Raw genomic sequence first — 6,401 nt, 5'->3', positions numbered from 1 at the left:
TTTTTTTTTTTTTTTTTTTTTTTTTTTTTTAGATGAACAAACAAATGTGTTTACGGAAGACCAAAAAGAAGTGAAGACACCTTTAATGAGGGTTTCTTAATTCAAGGATTTAGGGAAACCATTCAATTACCTAAATAAAATTTATATTAAAGACCTGTTTGCACAGAATATAGCAAATGATTTGCAGGTCCCATTCCTGCTTGTCCTAGGGCATACTTGGACAGAAATTTGTGGCATTTGACCGAAGTCCATTCCCTAAGAACAAAACACAAGAATCTAGAACAGCAGGTGGTAAAAGATGCTGGAAGGTACAAGGAGTGTCATAGAGCAGTTTCCTGGTTTAAACAGTCTCCTCTTAATATTTGGCCAGACTTAACTTGAGTGTGTATAAAATGAGAAGACAAAGACTATCTTTGCCTAGCAGAAAGTAGAAAGACAAGGGCACACTGGACAAAGAGGATGCAGTATCACATTTCAAATGAGTAAAAAAAAATAAAAACAAAACATCTATTAAAGAGTAATCTAAAACCATTGAAGTAGTTGATTAGAAACTAAAGAGGACCCTTTGCTCTTCTTTGCTCCCACTTTCATTAGTCTTTCAAGATAATCACAAATCCTTATCACTGTTTCTCAAGCACATGATGGGTGACAAGGGGTCTTACTGAAACTGGGAGTGTCTGTTTACCGGAAAGATAGGATATGCTAATCTGTGTGTTCTATGAGTTCTGCTAAACATAGCCTAGGGGACAATGCCTATAGCTCTTAGATCACAGGGCGGCTGTTTGGGCTAGGAAAGCTTCGGGAAGGCAACTCTCCCAACATGCCAACCACAAAGTGGTCAAGCATTCCGAAGGCGTTCACCCTTCTCTGAAACCTTCCCCGCGCTCAGCGGCCTCAGTGTTACATTTTAGGGAGCCAGGTATTATGCCTGAGTTCATGCTCTACATTAACCCCAACAACAATTAATAGGCAAACCAAAATGGAAAAGAATTTCCTCACCTTAAAAATCAAACAACTGACCCAAGTTAAAAGAGCCAAATTACAAAAGCCCTACCCCTTCTTTGTCCTAAAGCCAGTAGATTAACCAATATGTCTATAGATAAGCAGAAAGAAAGGATATTGAAAAACAAAAAGAATGTCTGGCCCTAGCAAAAGTATTTCGAGGTAGTGATGCTTTCGATAAAATACAGTGATCGTACTTTGAGGAATTACAGGGATCCTTACAGCTCCCCATTTTACCTTTGGACCAGCACAGGACAGTTAACAAAGAGCCATGGAGGACATAAATATAAATACGCTTTAACTTTGGTACTCATGTCTAACCCCTAAAACCTGCAACTTATAAGTTTACAAACCGAAGTTTGTAAACTCTTTACAGTTGTAAGTATAATACCAATACCATTCTCTGTCTCAACCAATATATTTCTTTCAGACTCCCTTACGGAAAAATACAATTTTTTTAATGTAATACTACCTGCAAATTTAATTGAAGATATTTATTATGTAAAAGCCATTGCTAAACTAGATGTTCAGAAGCATATCATTTTTGGAAGTGTTTACTGGCTATTTATAACTGAATTAGAGCTGATCTTGGCAAAGCTGTCCAACTTGTGATGTCCTTGAAGAAAATAGGGCCTCATCACTTAGAAGTCTCAAATACTCTCTGGACCAAAAATTCAATGTATTATAAAATGACTAAACGGTGCAGATCGAATTGAAGTCCAAATTGAAAGCTTTCCTTCTTTGATAGCCTGAAAGACATACTAAAACTAGAAGCCAAGACTGGCCATTAACCAATAACTGAAACATTAATCACCAAAAGCTTAGCAACACCCGGGTAAGATCCATTTTCTTTTCATTAAAATAAAAAAGCCCAAAGTAGAAAATATAGATTTGAATAGGACTTAAGGACATTTTAAATGTTAGTATTCATAAAATTTTACATAGCACGTATTACAAATACTATCCCTGACACCATATTCCCTTACAGTAAATTTTATGCTGTCATAGAACTCTGTTGTTTTTTGTTTTGTTTGTTTTTATTCAATGTATGTTTATGTTTACTTGGGAAAGTTAATAGTATACTTGGACAGTGCATGATTATTCAACCTTGAATAACATAATTCTCAGAGAATTCCCACATGATACACTTTGGTATGTTATGCATATGAATTTTTATTTTCTCCTGACCAAAAAGAGTTTGCAAATTTGCCATGTTTATTATCATTCTTACCTAAATACATTCCTAAGAATGTTACTTAACATGCAGGATTTTGTTGTCAAATCAGACTTGCACGAATAAAGCATCTTACCCAGTATCAAATTATAAAAAATTAATAAAAAAATACAGTCGATCATAACATTCAGATGAAGTAGAGAGAGGCCCATGGCATTGAGGGAGCTCAGTATTCCACATTGGATATGCACTTCCTACCCCAGAATGGATGAAGTCTTTAAGTTCTGTGAGTTTTTTCACAGAATATGAGCATTTTTAGCATGAATTATCTCCACTTAATATAGCAATGGATTATGTAGCTTATGTGACATTCTTCAAGCATCCAAGCCTTATGGGATTCTATTTACTATAACTAATCCTTGGCTGGGAACATCATGCTGAGGACACTTTAGAGATAAAGTTTCTTTTTCCTGGAAAAATATCATTATTAGTTTATTAATACCAAGGTCCAGGTGGTGAGGAAAATAAACCAGATAATTTTTCTTCTTTTTTTTCCCCTTGTCACCCTGTTCTACAGGTAAAACAGCTAAATGGATCTACAGCAAGTTAGTTAACCCCTCTTCTTAAACTTCTAGGAGAAAGGTCCAGTTTTACCAAAGGCCAGCATACCGCCTAAGGACATGATTTATTGGCAAAAATTTGAGAATTTTAAGATGAAATAATTAAAGCTAACCAAAACCTTTCCAGGACCATCATTTAGATTTCTAGATTAATAGGCTGTTATAGGCAACAAGTCCTAGAATGTCCAGTCCTTCTAAACCCCTTTATGACCACATCAAGTTGATCATTCCTATATATAACCATGAGATTCAGAAGTGGAAGAAGCTTTTATATCCCGTAAGTTAAGTTTAGCATCAACACTATCATAAGAGAAGAGAAAGAGAAACCATGCATTAGTAGTAGTACTTATGCCATAAGATGGTCACATCCACCTCAGAGAGTCATGGCTTCCAAAGCCTTTCTTTGGAACCTACAAATACAGTATATCCCCCTTTTTGAAAGATGTTACTAAAAAAGCAGCAACATATTGAATGTAATTTTAGGTACACCCTTCCCCTTGAAAGTTCCTCATATGGTACAGTCTCTAATAGTAACGTATGTATCATTTCTCTACTCATCATCTAATCAACCATGAAGTTTCGCATCTCATGTATAATTACTATTCCTGCCACACCATCCACCACCTCAGCCTATTACTTTGACTGGAAGAAAGAAAGCCTCAACTTACCCAAAAATTATCTAACCCACTATGCTATGTTTTAGTTTCAGCACTTAACAATCCACATTTAATTCTGTTTGTTGATGGGTCATTTTTAAAAACTGAGCTAAGACTCTTTAACGCTGCACATGTTTTCTTACCAAAGTTTTTGATAGAATCCCAACTCCTATGTAAAATTATTCCAGGTAGCCAAGGATATGCCAGAAAGTTCAAAATAATAGGGCCAATAATCATACAACTAGCAGATATGCCTGTTATGTATTATAGAGAGTTGGAAATGCTGCGAAAATAATTAGCATGCAAATTTCCCTATGAAAAGGTTAACCAATTCTCCTTACTTGCCCTCCTGTTTCATCTCTAGTTAGTCACCTGCTGTCTGAAAGAAATACACTATAAGCCACAAGTGGAAGTCTCATATATAATTTTAATCTTAAGTAGGCACATTTTAAAAGTAAAAAGAAACAGACAAAATAAAATATAACCATTTTTAAATTAACCCAATGAATCCAAAATATTGGATTTTCAACACGTAATCAATATGAAATTATTAATTGGATATTTTACATTATTTTGTACCCACTGAGCTTTCAAAATCTGCTTATTCTACACTTACTGAACATCTCAGTTAAGATGAGACACATTTCAATTGCTCAATAGCCGCCTGTGGCTAGTGGCTTCTGTTTCTATATTATGTAATTGCTAAATTTGTCCAGGTCATTTTCTCAGGCCATCAGCTAAGAATGAAAATAGCTGCTATACTAATCAACATGAATAAACATCCCATAGTATGTTTTGAAATTTTACTATTAAAAAACTGTTAGAAATAAAACTATTCTCTGAAACCATACAATGTAATAAAACCTCTTGATAGCATGACAAATAATGGGAAAATTCAATGTACTTTAATTCAGCAAGTATTTTTGGGGTTCCTAAACTATGAACTAATTAAAGAAATATTTATTGAAGCCCTATTAAGTGGAAGTTGAAGTAGATAATTCAGTTGTCAGAATTTAAGCAAAGAACAAGAGAGACAAAATTCACTCCATAAGGAGTTTGGACAACATGGAGGTAGCTATGTAATGGAAATTACCAAAAAAAAAAAAAAAAAAAAAGAGAGAGAGAGAGAGAGATTGCCCAAGTATGCAAGGAGTTCACTCTCTATTCAAAGAAAAGTAAAACATGTGAAAATGTCATAGGAAGAGCACAAGTGAATAAACAGATTGAAAATAAAATGTCAGCTAGATAATAAAAAGTACAATAAAGGAAATTTTTTTTTAAAAAGTGGATGATTTGTTAGCTAATGATGTGGTAAGGGGGTATGACTTCTATTTTATATGGAGTGACTGAGAGGCAAATTTGACAGAATTACATAAATGAAGTGAAGAATGAGTCATATGAATACTCAAGGGGAGAACTTTCCAAGTCCAGGGAAATGCAAATGTAAATTAACTCCCTGAGCAGAAAAAATGACACAGCTCTCCATATTCTACATTTACTTTTTGAGATAGAAAAGATGGTGGGGAGAATTGTGATTTTGAAGAGATGGCTAGAGACCACATCATCCAGGTACACCATGGTAACAACTTTGGATTCTTTTTTTTTTTTTCCTTACTGAATGTGACGGAAGCTACTGGAACATTTTTTTTTTATGTTTTTTTATTATATTATGTTAGTCACCATACAGTACATCCCTGGTTTCTGGTGTAAAGTTTGATGATTCATTAGTTGCGTATAACACCAAGTGCACCATGCAATACGTGCCCTCCTTACTACCCATCACCAGCCTATCCCATTCCCCCACCTCCCTTCCCTCTGAAGCCCTCAGTTTGGAACATTTTTTTTTTTTTTAAGATCGATTGATTTAGAGAGAACGAGTGAGAGAGAGAGAGAGCAGGGGGAGAGGGGCAGAGGGAGAGGGGCAGAGGGAGAGGGAGCAAGAGAATCTCAAGCAAACTCTCCACGGAGCACTGAGCCCAATGCAGGGCTCGATCTCATGACCCTGAGATCACAACCTGAGCCAAAACTGAGTCAGATGTTTGACTGACTGTGCCACCCAGGGACCCCTCAAGCATTTTGATAAGGAAAATATATGAATCTATATTTGCTTGTGAAAAATAGAAAATGGGGGAGAATACTGAATACAGGGACAGTTGTTTACAGTCTATAGTAGTTCCATATAAATGATAGCTGCTTTTCTAGGGTGATGAAGATGATATAATGGTACAGAATTGGAATACATTTAGAAGGTAGAAAAAATGGGTAATTCTTAATGGCTGGATATAGATTTTCAATAAACTAGAAACTAAAAGTTTGAAAAACAATGGATATAAAGAAAATATTATAGAACCAAATCTTAGAGAAGCACTTCAAAATTGGGTATGGGGCCAAAGTAGCATTCATGCCTAGAGGCAACTACCTCATCTGGTTGAAATGGCAGAAGGGTTATCCTGACAAAGACTTTACAGGGTTAGGAAGAAATTGAAAAATTATTTAATGGCAGTGTATGTAAGTGAAAGAACAGATTAGAATGGCGAATACTCTGAAATGCAAAATTATTTAGTTCTATAAAACACCATTTCCCTACACCAGAATTTTACTAAGCAGCATGAGTTATTAAAAGTAAAGCATTTGTGAAATCTTGAACATTCTTACAGTGATTAGATTCTGAATCTTCAAGAATAGAAAGCAATATCTAAAACTAAATTCCTTCATTGTTCAAGCAGTAACTTGATCAGAACCTCAGCTCTTTGTAATGGTAGCATGAGAATTGCGAGCTGAATTTTCCAAAAGTGATCTCAACTTTATTAAAACTGTAAGTTCCTCACCTCACACTGATACACAAAAGGAAGGATGTGCACTTTCTGGAAAAATGAAATAAAACAAAGCAAAATGTAGTTTACTTTTCCTTGGGATTTCTCCCTCTCTCTCTCTCTCTCTCTCTCTCTC

The sequence above is a fragment of the Ursus maritimus genome, unplaced genomic scaffold (assembly GCF_017311325.1).
Source record: "Ursus maritimus isolate PB19 unplaced genomic scaffold, ASM1731132v1 scaffold_8, whole genome shotgun sequence".
Lineage (NCBI taxonomy): Eukaryota > Metazoa > Chordata > Mammalia > Carnivora > Ursidae > Ursus > Ursus maritimus.
This window is presented reverse-complemented; position numbering follows the sequence as displayed.